This window comes from Rhinopithecus roxellana, chromosome 10, assembly GCF_007565055.1.
Source record: "Rhinopithecus roxellana isolate Shanxi Qingling chromosome 10, ASM756505v1, whole genome shotgun sequence".
NCBI classification, from domain to species: Eukaryota; Metazoa; Chordata; class Mammalia; order Primates; family Cercopithecidae; genus Rhinopithecus; species Rhinopithecus roxellana.
Genome location: NC_044558.1, coordinates 84504541 through 84525426, shown reverse-complemented (window position 1 = coordinate 84525426; position 20886 = coordinate 84504541). Strand labels below are relative to the sequence as shown.

Here is a 20886-nt window from a genome sequence, read left to right as displayed (position 1 = left end):
CCGGGCACGGTGGCTCACGCCTGTAATCCCAGCACTTCGGGAGGCTAAGGCGGGCGGATCACGAGGTCAGGAGATGGAGACCATCCTGGCTAACACTGTGAAATCCCATCTCTACTAAAAATACAAAAAAATTAGCTGGGTATGGTGGCGGGTGCCTGTAGTCCCAGCTACTTGGGAGACTGAGGCAGGAGAATGGCATGAACCCAGGAGGCGGAGCTTGCAGTGAGCCCAGATAGCACCACTGCACTCCAGTCTGGGTGACAGAGCAAGACTCTGTCTCAAAAAAGAAAGAAAGAAAGAAAAGAAGGAAAGAAAGAAAGAAAAGAAGGAAAGAAAGAAAGAAAGGAAAGAAAGGAAAGAAAGAAAGAAACCTACATCATTTGATCATTTGACCCCTCACAGGAACACTAAATTTTAACAGCTAACAACACACAGAAAGAACCATTGCAAGAACCAAAAATCAGGTGAGCAATCACAGCACCCGGTTTCAACCTTATATCGCTGAAAGAGATGTTGAAGAGGGCAGGAAAGACAGTCTTGAGTTGCTGATGCCACCCATCCCCCACCCCCCAGCAGCAGCCCCGTGGCATGGAGTATTGGTGTGCTTTGGAGAGGAAGAGCACAGTGATTATGAGACTTCGCATTGTCACAGCAGAAAGCAGAATCCAAGTGTACTTAGCTAACACTGGCTCACACAGGGAGTGCTTGGACTGGCACTCACCGGAATTGCCCATCCTGGCAGTTGGAGCTTGAGTTCTGGCAAGCCTTGCCACTGTGAGCTGGAGTGCTCTGGGGCCCTTAGCAGACTTGAGGGGCAGTTTAGGCCATCGGGACTGCAATTCACAGGCAAACCTGAGTGCCGAGCTGGGCTCACACTCCACAGTGGACTGTGGAGTCAGAGGCACACAACCTCCTGAGACATTAGCTGGGGCAGCTAAGGGAGTTCTTGGGCCACCCCCCCACTCCCACCCCTGGCAGTGACCATGTGGCACAGACAGATCTGTGCACGTGGGAGATGGAGAGCTAGCAACTTGGGGACTTCACATTGAACTCAGGGCTGTCCCATCACAGCAGAGACCTGGCAGCATTCACCATCTGCTGACGAAGGAGCCCCAGGGCCCTGTATAACCAACAGCCATAGCCAGGTAATATGCTGCGGGCATCTACAGCCAACTCAGCTGGCCGAGTTCCTCGCCTCATGGGGGTCCAGTGTACAATGGCTACAAACAGCAGCTTCCTTGATGGTGCACGCAGCCTGTTTCTTGTATGGACTGCTCTAAGGGACCTTGGAGACGGGCCCTTCAGATGGATGTTCGTGTCTCTGACCTCGCACTACCCCAGTGTAGGCTCCAAACAGATATGCGAGGTGCTTTTGGAAAGCCCCAGGGCACTGTGGCTGGGTTCACATTGGCCAAGTTATCATGTCCATCCGCCTTGAACCCGGAGAACAAGGAGCATGTAGTTAAGGCCCCGCTCACAGCCAAGTTCAAGTTCCCTGGCCGCCAGAAGATCCACATCTCACAGAAGTGGGGCTTCACCAAGTTCAATGAAGATGAATTTGAAGATATGGTAGCTGAGAAGCGGCTCATCTGAAATGTGTGTACGTCTCACAAGTACATCCCCATTGCGGCCCTCTGGACAAGTAGTGGGCCCTGCGCTCATGAGAGCTTCCACTGTGCTGCCCCTTCTTAATACTCACCACTAAATCCTACTTCCTGTCCACCGGTGGGCACTGGGCTTTGAGACATGCTGGCTTCAGGTGTGACCCAGCACATTCCCAGCTGTGGTGGCTACAGTGAAAGATGCCTTCTGTTCGAGAAAAGCAGGAGGAAGAGTAAAGGGGACCTGTCTTGCCCCTTAGGTACCAGCTCAGCCACAGTCGGGTGGAGCACCAAGCAGCCTCTTGGGGTCCCTGAGTACAGGCCTAGGCTGTTGGTCAGCATTTGCAGACCTGCCCTGGGCCAAGGGGAGCCCATTGCCCTGAAGGATGAGTCACAGGCCTGAGAGCATTCATCACAGGCTGCCTGAAGAGCCCTGGGGCTTTAAGTGAACATCCGCAGTGGCCTGGCAGAACTCCTTATAGGCTGGTGGTAGTGGTGGCCACAAGGAGAGGTTCCTCTGACTGAGGAAAGGGGAGTGAAGAGTGGGAAGGACTTTGTCTTGCGGTTTGAGTGCCAGCTTACCTGCAGTGGAATAGTACGTCTATAGAATTCTATTCTATCTTAATACATCTATAGAATGGTTTATGACTTCAATCCCTGGCTCCCAGACAGCATCTCTGGACCCACCCAGAGCCTAGGGGAACTCACTGCCCTGCAGGGAGCGACAACACCCTGGCTGGGTTTGCCATTTGCTGATTGTAGAGCCCCAGGCCCTTGAGTGAACTCAGGTGGTGGCCAGGTAGCATTTCTAGCAGACCTTAGGTGAGACCCAGTGCTGGGCTGCTTCAGGTCTGAACCAATGCAGTCCCACAGGGGTTCTTGTGTCCTTCCACCCCCAGTTCCAAGAGGCCTAGCTCAGAAAGAGAGGGAGAGACTCCGTTTGTTTGGAAGAAAGTAAGGGAAAAGAACAAGAACTTCTGCCTGGTAATGCAGAGAATTCTTCCGGATCTTATCCAGGACCACTAAGGCAGTACCTTTAGGAGTCCGCAAGAACCACAGTGTTATTGGGTTTGGGGTTCAAGTCCCTTTGAATACCTGGAAAGCCTTCCCAAGAATCACAGGCACAAACAAGCCCAGATGGTGAAGACGACAATAAATGCCTAACTCTTCACTGCTCAGACACTGATGAATATCTATAAGCATCAACACCACGCAGGAAAACATGACCTCACCAAACTGAATAAGGCACCGGGGACCAACCCGCAGAAACAGAAATAGGCAACCTTTCAGGTAGACAATTTGAAAGAGCTGTATTGAGGAAACTCAAAGAAATGCAAGACAACACAGAGAAGGAATTCAGATTTTCCATCAGATGAATGTAACAAGGAGACAGAAATAATTAAAAAGAGTCAAGCAGAAATTCTAGAGTTGAAAATGAAATTGACATACTGAAGAATGCATCAGAGTCTTTTTTTTTTTTAAACGCTCATTTATTCTCAAGTACTTGTGCAGGGCTGATTTCAGAGTTTAGGAATGCACCAGTCATGAAATAATGATCCCATCATAGGGCTTAAAATGCTAGACCTCAGAAAAGATGACCATCTTTCAAAAGAATTGAGGAAAAATAATGAAAACCAGGTCGCAGAAAAGTTGTGATCAGAGAAAATAACACAAGAAAACACTGGAGCACACAGTATACAGTTGAAGGGAGAACCGTTTATCCTTCTAGAACCATTACTATTATCAATACAGACTAGAGATACTTTCCTGAAAGGTTAATTTGGTTAATAAGAAATGAAAGCCACTATTAGATGATGTGAGCCAAATTATCTACAAGAGAGAAAAAGAAAACTATATGGAAAAAGCCTGAGGCAAGAGCTAATTAGCTGGTCTGCAAGAAGATCCAAGAAAAATGCCCTAATTTTAGACACGTTAGATATTGCACACTCAAAAAAGAAAAAGAAACATTTAGAAAACTATTTTAAATGTCTTTAATTGCTGAATGCCTCTTTGGAAGATCATTATTTAGTCCTACAACTGACGCATTGTTCCACTTTCCCATCATTTTGTTTGCAAACCACTAAAAGTCTTATTTCCTCATCTCTTTGACACATTACCAAAGTGGACCCTATCCTGTAATCACACAGAATAATGTTGGAAAGTATGAATATCTAAATTATTTTTTAAAGGTACTATGCTTTTTCCTTCTGTTTTCAAATCATTTCTGACCGTTTCTAAAGACATGGTCACAGCTGCCTGAAGCATGTCTTCTTCACCCATAGCATCACCTAGATCACTCCCAAGTGCTCCTGAACTGGTGGTTGGCCTTTCACATGGATGTGAACTCTGTCCCGATAGGTCCCCCTGCTGCTCCTGCTGCTGCTGCTGCTGCTTCTGCTGCTGCTTCTGCTGTTGCTGCTTTTGCTGCTCTTTTCCAAAGTAGGCTTCTCGTCTCTTCCAAAGCTCTTCTGAAGTAAGGTTTGTACCTGATGTCCGTGGAATATCTTGAGATATATTTCTGCAACTTGCATACTTAGCTGAATAGCCCTGTGGAGATCTGCTTCCTCATCTTCCATGTCAATTTCCTGGCGACTTAGTGCCAGAGCCCTCGGCAAATCCTCCTCATCTTCGTCTAACATTGCTGAGCCATCATTTGCTTCTAACACTCGTTCCAGGTCTGTTTTATGGACTCTTTCAGTTGTGCTAATTCTTCTCCAATAGGTTTTGGTCGGTGCATCTGTTGGACCCTGATCATCTGCAGGAGTTGGTCAGCTTCGCAATCTGGCAGGTCACCCTTAACAACAAACATAGAATAACCTTCCTGTTGTAGTTGAGCCAAGAAAAGTGCAAGATATGCATCTGATACTAATTCTGGACCCATCAAGAGAGAATTCAAGTTAAACCACTGTTTTCCTAATTTTCTAACTGTAAACCAGTGTTCCTTATAATTGCATATAAATGATCTTTCATTTATAGGATCAATCCTGAGCCTCTGATACTCTGGACTGTTGAACAGGATTAGTTCTAAACCCCAAACTTTCAAGGCATTGCTTATAACCTGAATAGAGAAAAAACCACTGTCATCCATATTTCCAGAAGGCTGCTGTAAAAACGTGTGATAATCTTCACTAGTAACTCCCCCTTCTGCCATTCTCATCCTCTCCTCCTCATCCAGCTGATGTGCAATTGAGGATAATTCCACAGGGCTAAAATATTCTCCTTGCAATAAATTATTCAGGCAATGTTGAGCAGAAAGTGAGCCTTCTTGTTGCTCGTGGAAGATGGACTCCATGTTTATTTGTCTGGGCCAACGGCCCCCACGCCGAACCACCCCCTCCAGCTCCGCCCCTGTCCCTGCATCAGAGTCTAAATAGCAGAATTGATCAAGCAGAAGGCCACACACAGTGGCTCACGCCTGTAATCCCAGCGCTTTGGGAGACCAAGGTGGGTGGATCACTTGAAGTCAGGAGTTCGAGACCAGCCTAGCCAACATGGTAAAACCCCATCTATATTAAAAATATAAAAATTTGCCAGGCAAGGTGGTGTGCACCTGTTATCCCAGCTACTCAGGAGGCTGAGGCCAGAGAATCGCTTGAACCTGGGAGGTAAAGGTTGCAGTGAGCCGAGATCACACCACTGCACTCTGGCTCGGTAAACAAAGTGAGACTCTGTCAAAAAAAAAAAAAAGACTTTGAGACCAGACTGGCCTACATGGTGAAACCCCACCTCTATTCAAATTACAGAAATTATCTAGGTATGGTGGGAGGTTGAGGCAGGAGGATAGCTTGAACCTGGGAGGTGGAGGTTGCAGTGAGCCGAGATGGCACCACTGCACTCCAGCCCGGGCAACAGAGCCAGACTTTGTCTCAAAAAGACACTAAAAACCAAAAACCGAAACCCAAAACAAAAAACATCAAAAGACCATGAAAAGCAGTGATTGGATGTTTGGGGTGTGGATATCGGAATCTGGAGCTGGGGACAAGTGTGTCATTTGATAGTCTCTTTTGAGAACCACTGTTGATCTAAAGCTAGTCCAGTTCCCTAGTGGATTGCTAATAACGGGTCAGCTGCTGAGATGGGGGAAAGGGGCCTAATTCCTTTTGCAAAACAAGGAGCAATATTTGCATGAGAACTCAGTACATTTCATCACATAAAAACTGCAAAACACCAGGCTCTGCCATTTTTAAGCTAATATTTCTGGGAGTCCACCAAACAGCCTCTAAGATGGAACTGATTGTGAATATGCTGGTGCCAAGTGCAATGGCTCACACCTGTAATCCCAGCTACTTGGGAGGCTAAGGTGGGAGGATCACTTGAAGCCAGGAGTTTGAGGCCATCCTGGGCAACATAGCGAGACTTTGTCTCTTAAAAAAAAAAAGCTAAGCCAAATGATACAGCCTCTAGAAACCATAGTTTGCTCATTTACAAACTGGAGGAGAATAAGATGAGAATTGTCGATATTGAGGATCAGAAAGTGCTTCATGATGCATAAAGCAGGTAATGGATTACCAATGCTTTGCTGCTCAGACATACAGCAATGGGTTCATACCATTCTGAGAGTCTAAATTTAGGATGTGTTATGACTAAAATTACCAGTAATTAAGTTTCTTATGCTTCTGAGGCTCTGCTTCCTCATCTGTACACTGTGGCAAGACCTTGTTCTGACTATGCACTGAGGATAATATAAGGCTTTTTGAAAAAGAGAATGACACAGACCACTAATTAATGATTTCAATGTTCCTGTCCAAGGTCAGGCAAAAGTAATGCAGCTCCATAGAGAATGTTGGTGCAACACTGCCCTCTGCTGGTCAGTAGCAGCACCACCATGGTTACAGAGAGGAAAAGGTCTTTACAGAGGGATTCCTGGGAAACTGAGGCAGAGAGGGGAAGGGATTTGCTCAAGGTCACAGAGTTAGCTTTGGACAAAGTGATGGCTCAAATTTGAGATTCCTGATTCCTAGTTCTTTCTAGAGGGAGAAAAATAAGGGCTGGAAACTAGTGGATTGTGGTTTCATTCTCACCAGGCTCTGCTCGGCGTTTTAAATAGCTGACTGGAATTTCTCGGAAGCTGGGATCTGAGCGCTCACTTGAGACCCCAAGGCCCACAATCTATTTGCCACCAAAAAACAAGACAAAGCAAAACACCATGGTAACTTGTGTTGAAAAAGATAGATCTTGTGTTTTTTTATTTCCCCGAATGGTATTTGCTGGGTAGACATGTGTATGTACAGGGTAGCAGTCAGGATGGACCACAGGCCCCCATACCATGAAACTCTTCAGACTCTCCCCTAGAAATGAGGGGAACTGAGCCGGGTGCAGTGGCTCATGCCCGTAATCCCAACTTGGGAGACTGAGGCAGGAGGATCGCTTGAATCGAGGAGTTCAAGGCTGCAGTGAGCCATGATTGTGCCACTGCACTCCAGCCTGGGAGACAGAGTGAGATTCTAACTCAAGAAAAAGAAAGGAAGGAAGGAGGAGGCCAGGCGCAGTGGCTCAAGTCTGTAATCCTAGCACTTTGGGAGGCTGAGACGGGTGGATCACAAGGTCAGGAGATCGAGACCATCCTGGCTAGCATGGTGAAACCCCGTCTCTACTAAAAATACAAAAAACCAGCCAGGCGAGGTGGCAGGTGCCTGTAGTCCTGGCTACTCGGGAGGCTGAAGCAGGAGAATGGCGTAAACCCGGGAGGTGGAGCTTGCAGTGAGCTGAGATCCGGCCACTGCACTCCAGCCTGGGCGACAGAGCGAGACTCCGTCTCAAAAAAAAAATAAAATAAAAAAATAAAATAAAATTAGCCAGGCATGGTGGCATACACCTGTAGTCCCAGCTATTCGGGAGGCTGAGGCAGCTTGCACCCAGCAGGTGGAAGTTGCAGTGAGCTGAGATCGCACCGCTGCACTCCAACCTGGGCGACAGAGAGAGACTCCATCAAAAAAATAAAATAAAAAAAACAAAATTCTCGGAGCCAAGGAGAATGCATTAAATGTGCTCAGGAATAATTGCAATATCAGATACAACATGAGAAGCCACATTATGAAGGGACACAGAGATGCTAGATTATCCAAGACTCTTGGTCAAAAGGGATAGGTGTGCCTGTTCCAATTGGCTTAAGCAATAAAGGGAGGTTATTGGCTCCTAAATCTAGTTGAGGTTTCAGGTATGGCTTGATCAGGGTGTCCAAATGATGTTATCGGAAATCCCTCCATCATTTCCCTCTGGTTTTTTCTAAGTCAACTTAATTCCCTGCTGGCATGATGGCCACCAAGAACTTTAGGCTTATATCCTGCCAGCTTAGCAACTCCAGCTCAAAGAGCACCACTTTTTCAATGATTTTAGCCAAAATTCCAGAACTTGTCTTAGACCAACCTGAATCATGTGCCTGCTCTTGAACAAAGCACAGTAGCCAGGGGAAAATCGTGCTTTGATTATCTAGGACTGAGTCCTGGACCCGCCCCTGCAACTTGTGGAAGGGGACAGCTCGACCTGAGCCATATCAACTGAGAACATAGGAAGCATGGTTCTACCAAGAGATGTCTATTCCAGGTATGATGGAACCTCAGAGGAGAGCATGACTGTCTTTCAGCTGGTGAATCAGGGAATAGTCCAATAAGCCACAGCTACGGATATGAAGGTCTGTTGATTTCAGATTCAGCTAGAGGAGGAAGTTGGGCATGACAGAAAAAGCTATCAATCTCTGCTATAGTTAAATATTTGAATATTGGATTGTTTGCAGAACTTGTGAAATCAGTGACCTCTGGGTCATGTAGGAACCCAGCACATGCCCACAGGACACAGCCTAGCAGCTGATCAGAGCAATAGTTCATACCTGAGACCCCGGACTTTCAGACCCTCCCCCAGCCCCCACCAGCCTCTGTCAGTGCCGAGCTGGACCGAACAAACCACATGAGGTTGGTCGGGCCTCTACCCCATGGAAAAACACAGAATGGTCATGTTTTGCCTGTACATTCCTGGACAAATAAATTCTCTTTTGGGAGCTTTTTCCTGGCTGGGCTATGTTATATGCCTCAGAGCTGCCCAGATCCCCTGGGAACCCAAAGATTTCCTTGCATGTGTAGGACAGGCTACTCATTCAGCCCAGGTCAGAGGACTGTTTCATGGGTGTTGGTGGCAGGAATTCTTGGTTGTCTTCAATATCTGGATCCCTGATTTTCGGTGGGGAACATGGTCAGCAGAATAAGGACTGCATTTCCCACCTTCTACTGCAGGTAGGTGTAACCGCGTGACTACGCTCTGGCCAATGACCTGCAAGTGGCAGTGACAGACCACATCCTTCAAGGGAGGACCACGCCCTATCTTTCTCCTTCCCTCCTTCTTCCAGGCTTTTTATTTTTTATTCTTATTTATTTATTTATTTTATTATTATTATTTTTGTTTTGTTTTTTGTTTTTTTTTTTTTGAGATGGAGTCTCGCACTTTCGCCCAGGCTGGAGTGCCAGTGGTGCAATCTCAGCTCACTGCAAGCTCCGCCTCCCGGGCTTACGCCATTCTCCTGCCTCAGCCTCCCGAGTAGCTGGGACTACAGGCGCCCGCCACCACGCCCAGCTAATTTTTTTTTTTGTATTTTTAGTAGAGACGGGGTTTCACTCGTTAGCCAGGATGGTCTTGATCTCCTGACCTTGTGATCCATCCGCCTTGGCCTCCCAAAGTGTTGGGATTACAGGCGTGAGCCACAGCACCCAGCCTATTTATTTATTTTTTGAAATGGAGTCTTGCTCTGTCACCCAGGCTGGAGTGTAGTGGTGCGATCTCGGCTCACTGCAACCTCTGCCTCCCAGGTTCAAGCGATTCTCCTGCTTCAGCTTCCCAAGTAGCTGGGATTACAGGCATGCACCACCATGCCCAGCTAATTTTTTGTATTTTTAGTAAAGACAGGGTTTCACCACGTAGGCCAGGTGGGCCTCGAACTCCTGACCTCAGGTGATCCACCTGCCTCAGCCTCCCAAAGTGCTTCCAGCATTTTTAGAATTCACTTCTGGTGGGAACCATTTTGGATCATGCTCATGAGAGTAACACCATAGAGATGGCAGAGCTGGGGTTGGGTCTGGTGGCTCACGCTTATAATCCTACCACTCTGGGAGGCCGAGATGGAAGGATTGCTTGAGCCCAGGAGTTTGAGACCAGTCTGGGCAACATAGTGAAACCTCATCTTTACAAATAAACTCTTGGCTCAAGTGATCTTCCCATCTCAGCCTCCCAAGATCTCTGTGCTTCTCGCTGCCCATGGCACAGCTCTTACCAAAACTCCCTCTTTTCACTGGCCTTTTATTCAGTCAAACCAAATTTCCCTTGGCGCTCTCTCCTGCTCTCTCTCTCACTCGCTTTTTTTCATACCCACCCCCATTTCTCTTATGCCTGGAACAGTCTCCCACTTAGCATCTGCCTGCCCAGTTCTTTGCCTTCCTTTATAACCCCACCTACCACGTAGTTTCTCTAAGTGGCTAATTAACTGAAAGTTGAATAATTATACCTCTTTCCCCAAAACACATCTCTGAAATCCCACATGCCCCTGGGGTTGTGATCCATGAAGAAAGGTCTCTGACTACCTAATTTTCATTAAGGGAATTCAATGAGATGACTAATTACAAGCACCATGCCTGGTACATAATAATGTTCAGTGAACTGCAGCTATTAATAATGATATGTTAATAATAATAAAATAATAATAGGATATAAGCTCTTAGAAGACAAGGACAGTGGTTCCTCTATGCCAAGTTTCAATAATCCAATATTCAACATTTTTTTTTTTTTTTCGAGACGCAGTCTCGCTCTGTTGCCCAGCCTGGAGTGCAGTGGCGCGATCTCGGCTCACTGTAACCTCAGCCTCCTGGGTTCAAGCAATTCTCTGCCTCAGCCTCCCGAGTAGCTGGGATTAAAGGCACCTGCCACCAGGCCCAGCTATCACCATCCCCTCTCCTCTTCCTGCAGGTTACCCACCTGCAGGAAGGAGCCAAGGTAGGCAACCCAGAGCCAACCTAGAGCCAAGGTGCCCTCCCTACGCCTTCTTCCCGGGGCTGCCAGCGACCCTGAGCTCATCCTCCTGACCTGCAGACCCCTTGGCTCTGGCCCTCACATCCTGCTTGCTGTATGTACCTGCTTTATCCCACATCACCATCTCCATTCTCCAGCCTCGTGACAATCCTGGTTCCTACCCATTCCATTGGCTTCTCCATTTGGCTTGGAGCTCTTTAGCTGGATTGAGACGACTACTCTGATGAGTGCCATGTCACTGGCTCAACAGAATGGGCCCAAGTGAGTCAATGTCATTGACACGAAAGTGCTGTCAGTTTGGTGGGGACCAAGGAATGAGACTGTGTTTCAGTTGTGTTCGTTTGAACAATTACACACTTAGGGCTTTTTTTTTTTTTTTTTTTTGAGACGGAGTCTTGCTCTGCCGCCCAGGCTGGAGTGCAGTGGCCGTCTCTCAGCTCACTGCAAGCTCCGCCTCTCGGGTTCAAGCCATTCTCCTGTCTCAGCCTCCCGAGTAGCTGGGACTACAGGCGCCTGCCTCGTCGCCCGGCTAGTTTTTTTTTGTATTTTTTAGTAGAGACGGGGTTTCACCATATTAGCCAGGATGGTCTCGATCTCCTGACCTCGTGATCCGCCCGTCTCGGCCTCCCAAAGTGCTGGGATTACAGGCTTGAGCCACCGCGCCCGGCCAACTTAGGGCTTTTTATGCGGATGCTCAGAGAGAAATATGGAAGACAAGATCTCATAGAAAACAAGAAGACACGTTTTCTTGTCTTCCTGGAGTCCAGGACTAGGGAGGACCTCTCTATTGTGGATCACTCGAGGGAGTCTTGGGGCTGGTGGTCTTCACGTCAAAGCCCCATAACTCAGCTCTTCTCTTTCTTCTCTCAGTCTCTCTGCTTCTGTTTTTTGTCTCATGTACTAAACGTTCAACTATTCAGCATAACTGTATTCTGCTTCCCCTCTCTATCCTCTGTAGCAAAACGCACTGTTGGAATTACATTTTTATTTTTTTAAGACAGAGTCTCACTCATTCCCTAGGCTGGAGTGCAGTGGTGTGATCTCAACTCACTGCAACCTCCACCTCCCAGATTCAAGTGATCCCCCTGCCTCAGCCTCCTGAGTAGCTGGGACTACAGGTGCCTACCACCTTGCCCAGTTATTTTTTGTATTTTTAGTAGAGACGGGATTTCACCATGTTGGCCAGGCTGGTCTCGAACCCCTGACCTCAGATGATCCACCTGCCTCGGCCTCCCAAAATGCTGGGGTTACAGGCATGAGCCACTGCGCCCAGCTGGAATTAAATTAATAATTTTTATTTCTGCTTTAGCAAGAGAGGTGGTGACTCGCTGATACAAGGAAGATATCTCCCCTTCCAAGGGTGATGTATTTAGCTTTTGGGTTAAAAAGGAGATGCTGTCAGGCGCGTGTGGCTATCCTGATAGATTACATAAAAACACAGGGGAAGTGCTCTTTGTGTTAAAACAAGAAAAAAGAAAAAACAAAATTTGTTTCTTCAAAAGCTTAAATACAGAATTACCACACGACCCAGCAATTCTACTACAGGCTGTATCCCCTCAAAGAACTGAAAGCAGGAACATGAACAGGAATCTGTAGAACCATGTTTATACCAGCATTATCCACAGTAGCCAAAAAAGTGGAAAGAAACTACATGTTTATCAACAGATTAATAGATAAACAAAATGTAGAATATCTGTACAGCAGAATATTATTCAGCCTTTAAAAGAAATGAAATTCTGGGCCAGGCGCAGTGGCTCACACCTACAATCCCAGCACTTTGGGAGGCTGAGGCAGACAGATTTCTTGAGCCCAGCAACATGATGAAACCTCATCTCTCCCAAAAATACAAAAATTAGCCCAGTGTGGGGGTGCACGCCTATAGCCCCAGCTACTACGAGGCTGAGGCAGGAGGATCGCTTGAGCCCTGGAGGTCTAGGCTGCAGTGAGCTATGATGATGCCACTGCATTCTAACCTGGATGACAAAGCAAGATCTTGTCTCAGAAAAGAAAGAGAGAGAGAGAGAGGAAGGAGGAAGGAAAGAAGGAAGGAAGGAAGGAAGGGAGGGAGGGAGGGAGGGAGGGAGGGAGGGAGGGAGGGAGGGAGGGAGGGAGGGAGGGAGGGAGGGAAGGAAAGGAAGGAAGGGAAGGAAGGAAGGAGCTAGTTAGAGGCAGTCAACCCCCCCATTATTTGAATGAGAGTATCTCTTCTGTGTTAGTTGGACTAAAGGAGAAGCTGCCAGAACTCTCAAGGGGAATGAGAAAATGGAAGGGAATTGAGGCTTTGGGTCTATAAGGTAGTAGACACCTGAGCCACATTCCAGTACCTTATTCCAGGACCTGTCGATGACCAGGAAGATGCCAGGGAAAGGACACCACAGGAAGATGCCAGGGTGGGCGGCCCATTGTGTGCTGGATCTGAGACTGATCCCAGCACCCAGGCAGGTTGCCTCCAGCAGGAAGATGTTTGCCTGGCTCTGTACCGCAGCGATGCTGTGGTCAGTCTTCCGATCATCACAGAATTCTTTGGCTATGAGTAAATGAAAGCCCAGTTAAAATGGCTTAAATAATATTTCAGAGAGAGAGAGAGAGAGAGAAAGAGCGAGAGAGAGTCCCAAGGTAGGGTGGCTCCTGGGTTAGTTAACTCAGCAGTTCAAACCAAGTTCTTTCCATCATTCTGCTCTGCCATGCAGAGCATGTCATTTCAGAAGGGCCATCTCTTCATGTGTCTGTTTCTTAGGAATTACTCCTTCCTTTTTTCATTCCCTCCTTCCTTCCTTCCTGGCTTCTTTCCTACTTTCCTTCATTTCTTCTGTCCTCCCTCCTGCCCTCCCTCCTTCCTTCCTTGATGGGATCTCAGTCTGTCACCCAGGTTGGAGTGCAGTGATGTGCAACCTTGACTCTTGGGCTCAAGTGACCCTTCCACCTCAGCCTCCCAAGCAGCTGGGACTGTAAGTGTGCACCACTCATGCCTGGCTAGTTTTTAACATTTTTGTAGATGGGTTTCACCATGTTGCCCAGGCTGGTCTTGAACTCCTGATCTCAAGCAATCCTCCCACCTCAGCCTCCCAAAGTGTTGAGATTACAGGTGTGAGCCACTGTGCCCAGCCCCTACATCTTTCTTTAGAAGCCCCCCAACAAGTTTCCTCTCATGTTTCATAGCCATATACTCATCTTCATATCCATTCCTACACCAGTCACCCACAAGCAGAATAAGACTAACGTGAATACTCCTGAATTGGGGATGAAGTTGTCTTTCTCAAGGGTTTCAAACCTGAACAAAATTGGGGATTCTGTTAATAAGGAAAATAGAATGGATTATTTATTATTTATTGAGATAGGGTCTCAGCACTCCAGGCTGGAGTGCAGTGGCGTGATCATGGCTCACCTCTACCTCCTGGGCTCAAATGATCCCCGCAACCGCCACCCAGCTTCCAGAGTGGCTGGGACCTAGGCTCATGCCCACCACACCTGGTTATTTTTTCTATTTTTGGTAGAGAAAAGGGGTCTCACTATGTTGCCCAGGCTGGTCTCAAACTCCTGGGTTCAAGGGATCCTCCTGCCTCAGCCTCCCAAAGTGCTAGGTTTACAGGCATAAGCCACTGTGCCATACCTATAATGGATTTTGAATGGGCAATTAGGAGTGTCTGCTACACCCCTGATACTGACAAGCTCTAAGGATTAATGGACACATGGGAAGGATTTCAAGCATGTTTCAAGCATGCTTCTATTACCAATTAGCAGGTAGGGATATGACCCAAACTCTGGGTCAAAGGTGGCTCACCCACAGATGCTCATTCCAGCCTGTGAGATGGAGAAAAGGAAGAGTGGAGCGTGCTCTTTATCTTTAAGGTCCTGACCTCTGCATACAAAGTTCCCTCTACTTCCTGCCCCGAGTAAGACCTGGCTCTCTTCCCTGACAGTTCTTGAAGCCCTTCCCAGAGGATGGTGGTCCGTCTCCCACCTCCATGGTGTCCTCTACACTCCGCACCTCTATTTCCAGATCCATAGTCCTCTATCTTGAGTAAGTGCTGAGGCTCCTGACATCTGCCTGTACCACCTTCTGCGCCTTCTCATTGATGAGGCCTACTCATCAATCAATCAATCAACCTTTATTTATGCCTACTCATCAATCAATCAATCAACTCTTATTCTCAGAGGGCTTTGGCAACTGGCTTATCCTTCTCGCCCCAGTTCCTACTGCCATATTGGTGACTTTAATGAGCCAGGACCTAGCCGAACTCCTGGCCCCTCAACTCCTGTCCCTTCTTATTCCAATGACCTTCACCTCCACTCTACTTTAGCCACCATCTCCCTGGACCATGTACTGGCCCTCATTTTCTCCTGGAATGAATCTTCCTCTAAAGTCTCGCATTTCTCTGATCACAGACTTGTACCTTCTGCTCTTTTGATCATTCCAGCTTAGCAGTTCTTTGAACTCTAGAATCCCTTGGCCCTTCCACTTTCTCCCTCTCAGGACCCTCCTTCCTCCAATTCCTTTCCCATCCAGCCTAGATTCATTGATCTTTGCTATACCCAGGCATGGACGTTGTGAACGACTCCTCGACATCCATTCCAACCCAGACGGTTGGTCCACGCCGGTCACGGTCATTCCCTGTCTCTTATCAGGAGCGGAACAGTCATGTGACTCACTTCTAGTACTACAGGGTAGAGTGAGGTGGGGTAAAGAGGACTCTGGGAAAGATTTTCCCATGAAAGAGACAAAAGAATTGATGATCCTTCTTTCTGAGGATGAACCCAACAACAAGGGTGGCAGTGCAGAGAGACAGAAAGAACCCAGATCCTTGATGATGTTGTCAAGCCACTAACTCAACCCCATCTGAAGTATCTTCCCCCAGGATATCCTAATACATGAAATAATAATTTATTTCATATTCAAGCCAGCTTGAGTCAGGCATTCTGCTACTTTCAGACAAAAGCACCCTAAATAACATAATTTGCAACTTGCAGCAAAAGCCCCGTCCTGGATCAATGTAAATTTCCTTCCATTCTGTTTTTATACCTGTTCTGCTTAGACTGGTGGAGAAAACAATAGGTCCTCAGTCCTCCAGAAACCTCAGACGTCTCTCTACCCATCCACCATTAGGAGAGCCTTTCCCCATCCATCTCCAGTTTTTGTTTAGGGTTGCAGAAGCCGTGGGTTGTTATGTAAAATGGCCAGCTGTCTTGACTATGAAACAGATATTTTTTAAAGTTCCTGAGGATAGCATGGGTATTTGACTTGGGTAGAGGGGAACAGAGGGGAGATCTTGAGGTTAAAAGAAATCCAGCATTCATAAGAAGGTAGGGTAGTTATACCCAGATTTAGTTGAGTGAACCAAGTCATTCCCAGTGGCTGAGGTGAGTTAGGGGACAAAGAGAAGCTTCCTGCCCCCTGTTGTGGCCTGGCAGGGGTGCAAGCCCCAGGGAAGGGTGACCTATGGGAAAGCAATAGAATCAGCCTTCTGCTCCTGTATCTTGGGCCTGGCTAGTTACTGTCCCAGTAACACATGTTGACACCATAACAAACATAGTAGATACCAATGATGACACATCTTAAAACTATGTGAACCAGTTGGCAAGTCCTGGTGGGTTGCTGAGTGTGGAGGTGGGAGGCGGTTCCTGTTGGTGGGAAGGCCCCAGGCCCGTAGCATAATCTCAGTCACCTAGACTGTTGGCAATAACACATTCATGGTCTCTAATTCTTACCACTACCCCGGAATTCCTGTTTTCCCTGTTGGCTCCCTCCTCCCATTCACCATAGCAACTATTTTGAATCTTCTCGACACTCATCCCACCTCCCACCTGCCTGCCTTCCCTCTCACTCTCAGGCACCCCTGCCTCCCCTTCCTGCCTGCCTCCCTCCCTCTCTCTCTCTTTTTCTCTTTCTTTCTTCTTTCTCTCTCTCCCTCTTTCTCTCTCTTTCCTTCCTCCCTCCCTTCTTCCCTCCCTCCCTCCCCCCTTCCTTCTTTCCTTCCTTCTTTCCTTCGAATCTTCTCTACACTCATCCCACCATCCCACCCACCTGCCTTCCCTCTCACTCTTGGGCAACTCTGCCTCCTATTGCTTTTTCTCTCTCTTTCTTTCCTTTCTTTCTTTCTTTCTTTTTTTTTTTTTTTTTTTTTTCAGCGTCTTGTTCTGTTGCCCAGACTGGGGTGCAGTGGTGTAATCATGGCTTACTGCAGCCTTGACCTCCTGGGCTCAGGTGATCCTCCCTCCTTAGCCTCCCAAGTAGCTGGGACTACACTGCCTCCTATTTCACACAGAAAATTTTTTTTTTAAATTTTCATTTCGTTATGTTGCCCAGGCTGGTCTCAGACTCCTGACCTCAAGTGATCCTCCCACCTCAGCTTCCCAAGTAGCTGAGACTACAGGTGTGAGCCACCACACAAGGCTTCACACAAAATAGATGCCATCTATCTGATTGGGACTATCCTTACCTTCCTTGCTTACCCACAACTGTTGTAGCACTGTCCAACTGAGCTTTCTATACTGCTGGGCAAGTTCTGTATATCTTTGCTGTTCAATATGGTAGCCACTAGCTACATGTGGCTATCAAAATATGGCTTGTACAGCTGAAAATGTGAATTTTAAATTTTACTTCATTTTAATTAATTAATTTATTTATTTATTTTATTTTATTTTTTTTTTTGAGACGGAGTCTCGCTGTGTCGCCCAGGCTGGAGTGCAGTGGCCGGATCTCAGCTCACTGCAAGCTCCGCCTCCTGGGTTTACGCCATTCTCCTGCCTCAGCCTCCCGAGTAGCTGGGACTACAGGCGCCCGCCACCTCGCCCAGCTAGTTTTTTGTATTTTTAGTAGAGACGGGGTTTCACCGTGTTAGCCAGGATGGTCTCGATCTCCTGACCTCGTGATCCGCCCGTCTCGGCCTCCCAAAGTGCTGGGATTACAGGCTTGAGCCACCGCGCCCGGCCATTTTAATTAATTTAAATTGAACTAGGTGTGAGTGGCTGCCCTATTAGGCAGCACCAGTTTAGCATAACTAAAAGAAAACATTTGTGGATACCAAGGCACTGGGGTTTCTGCTAACCCTCTGACACCACTAGGCAATAGGCTATTGACCAACCATTACAGGAATTCTGAATTAGATGATGAGAAGGAATTAAGAGAGAGTTAAAAAAAAAAAAAAAAAAAAAAAAAAAAAAGTACATTCGGCAGAGTGTAGTGGCTCACACCTGTAATCCCAGCACTTTGGGAGGCCGAGGCAGGCGAATCACGAAGTTAGGAGTTCATGATCAGTCTGGCCAACATGGTGAAACCTCATCCCTACTAAAAATACAAAAAAAAAAAAAAATTAGCTGGGCATGGTGGCGTACGCCTGTAATCCCAGCTACTCGGGAGGCTGAAGCAGAATCACTTGAACCCAGGAGGCGGAGGTTGCAGTGAACAGAGATCATGCCATTACACTCCAGTCCAGACGACACAGTGAGACTCCATCTCAAAAAAAAAAGGAAAAAGAAATTTAAAAAGGCACATTCACTGAGAAATTGCCCCGGAGAAATATAGAGGAAAAAAATATTGCTTTGGCATGTTGTTTTAGTTGTGGCAGTTATGAAGAAAGAAACCACACAGTGAACCATGGCTGGAACATTTGTTCCATGGTGGTACATGGCTCTGTACACCTGACAGACAAGAAAAGCCTTGTATCATGGCTGCAAAGCCCCACTGATACTGACATGCTCACAGCGTCTGTGGGAGGAAAAATGGAACACCATCCAAGTAGAGAAGAGAGTGAGGTGTCGTCATCATCAGTTGAGTAACTTCAAAGGGCATCCAGTTATCCTTGTTTGCATTTTCTACCTTTCATGCCAAATGTATGCAACACAAACAGATTGGTAACTTGCAGGTCCCATTTCGTGTGGCTGATTTTGCTCACTTTTGGAGACTTTGTTGCTGGGGCAGTCCTGGAGAAATAGCTGAGGGAGCAAACCAGCTGAATACTCATTATTTTCTTAAGCAGTAGATAGCTGCAAAAGCTCCCTTTCGTTTCTCAAACAGTTTCTTTCAGTCTCTTTACCTGTAGGTATGCTTGTTTGCAAGGACTCCAGATGGCCTGGGGGCTTCAGAACCTTTCGCCAATTATCAGAGGAAGGTAAAGGCTGCTGGAAACCAGAGCAAACCAGAATCAGGGACTCCTTGTTATCTTTAGACCATTAATATGTCATTATAATACTAAAATTCCCACCTATAGAAGAAAATTGCTATTTTCCTTTTTTTTTTTTTCTTTTTTCTGAGACAGTCTCACTCTGTCGCCCAGGCTGGAGTGCTGTGGTGCAATCTTGGCTCACTGCAACCTCCACCTCCTGGGTTCAAGTGATTCTTCTGTCTCAGCCTCCCCAGTAGCTGGGAGTCTCAAGCTGTGTGCCGCCACACCTGGCTAATCTTTGCAGAAAATTGCCATTTTCTAAACATGCATCCTGTGAAGAGACATGTTTATGATTTGTACCTGCACATCTAAAGTTCCTCCCTGCACAAACATACAAACCTCCCCACCCCATATCTAACTCCCTAAAATTCCCCCAGATACCCACACCTTGGGGAGGAGGAGGTGTCTCCGGAGCGAGTGGTCATTCCTTCTCCTTCTCTGGCCAAAGAGTAAATCCCAGTTGGCTTCCCCCCGCCCACCCTGCAATTTGTGTGTTCTTTCTTTGCAACTGATACAAAGTAGGGAAAGGAGTCAGTTTACCCATGACAGTTCTATCACATTATAAATAGTTACACACCTTTGTAAATCTGTAAAATTTGAGTACATTTTCCTGTCTCCTCTGACCTCCCCTGAACGAGCAGCCAATTGTTTAAAGATCCTATTTGGAGAAATTTCTTTCTCCCCTGATTTAAATGCTTTTATTACACACTAAGTTCCTACTCTTTTTTTTTTTTTTTTTTTTTTTTTCATTATTGCATACAGAGTCTTACTCTGTGGCCCAGGCTGGAGTACAGTAACATAATCTTGGCTCAATGCAGCCTTGACCTTCCGAGGTGAAGCGATCCTCCCATTTCAGCCTTTCGACAAGCCGGAACTACAGCTGTACACTCCCACAACTGGCTAATTTTTTTATTTTTTTGTAGAGACAGGGTTTTGCCATGTTGCCCAGGCTGGCCCCGAACTTCTGGGCTCAAGCAATCCTCCTGCCTTGGCCTCCCAAAGTGCTGAGACTACAGGTGTGAGCCACCGCACCCGGCCTGCACCTATCTTTGTGTTTAATACTTGACTCCACTCTGTTCCAATAATGTATCTGTCAGTTCCCTTACTAGAGCTGCTTTAATTACACAGCTTTACCATCGCTCTTAATATCTCCTTGGCCACCGGCTTATTTGTGAAGTGTTCATCCTGTGGCCTCTGGGGACTCACTGTCTCCCGGCTTTCCTCTCCTCCTTACTCTGCCTCAGCTTGGTCTCCTTGGTGTTGGTGTCCCTCAGGGATCTGTCTTCGGTCCCCTCCATATCACTGTGCCCTCTCCCTGGGCAGATCCCTGGCTCCACTCTTGCCCCTTCCGCCCATTTTCCATGGTGCAACCAGAGTGCTCTGACTGAGCTGCAAATGAGATCATGCCATACCCGTTTATAAACCTACCTATTGTTCTCAGAGTAAAGTCCAGACAGACTCCTTAACAGCAGCACATAAGGCTGGGCGAGATTCAGGTGCAAGTAGTTTGTTTCGGAGGTGAGCCAGGAAGAGGAGTGGAGAAGTGAGACCCGGAAGGGAAAGCAGCCAACACAGGAAGCATTAAAGAGCAGGTCAGCAGGCTGGACGCAGTGGCTCACGCCTGTAATCCCAGCACTTGGGGAGGCTGAGGCAGGCGGATCACCTGAGGTCGGCAGTTCTAGACCAGCCTGGGCAACATAGTGAAACCCCAACTCTACTAAAAATACAAAAATTAGCCGGGAGTGGTGGCACGTGCCTGTAGTCCCTGCTAATCGGGAGACTGAGGCAGGAGAAGCACTTGAACCCAGGAGGCAGAGGTTGCAGTGAGCCGTGATTGCACTACTGCACTCCAGCCTGGGCCACAGAGCAAGCCTCTATCTCAAAAAAATAAATAAAATTAATTAATTAAAGAGCAGGTCACAGCTGTGGGCGTCTGGGCTCAGTCTCCCTCAGGCCCTCTGGAGACGGCCTAGACGTATCTCAGAGTTGTCCCACCTTGGGGAGGAATTGGGGTATTTAACCAGCAGTCCCTCAGCCTTGGAGCCTCTGTTCTCTGAGAGTCACATTCTCTCTCTCTCTCCCTCTCTCTCTCCCCACCCCTCTCCTCTCTCTCT

At 47.3% G+C, this 20886-nt stretch overlaps 1 non-coding gene and 1 pseudogene across 1 annotated transcript; one reads left to right on the top strand and one right to left on the bottom strand.

The window, feature by feature from the left end:
• The first annotated feature begins 1163 nt into the window (after positions 1–1163).
• Positions 1164–1298, top strand: LOC115900179. The gene has a single exon (XR_004059849.1). It is a non-coding gene; the product is annotated as a small nucleolar RNA SNORA70 (small nucleolar RNA).
• Positions 1299–3689: 2391 nt separating this feature from the next.
• Positions 3690–13118, bottom strand: LOC115900089 (annotated as a pseudogene).
• Positions 13119–20886: the final 7768 nt, after the last annotated feature.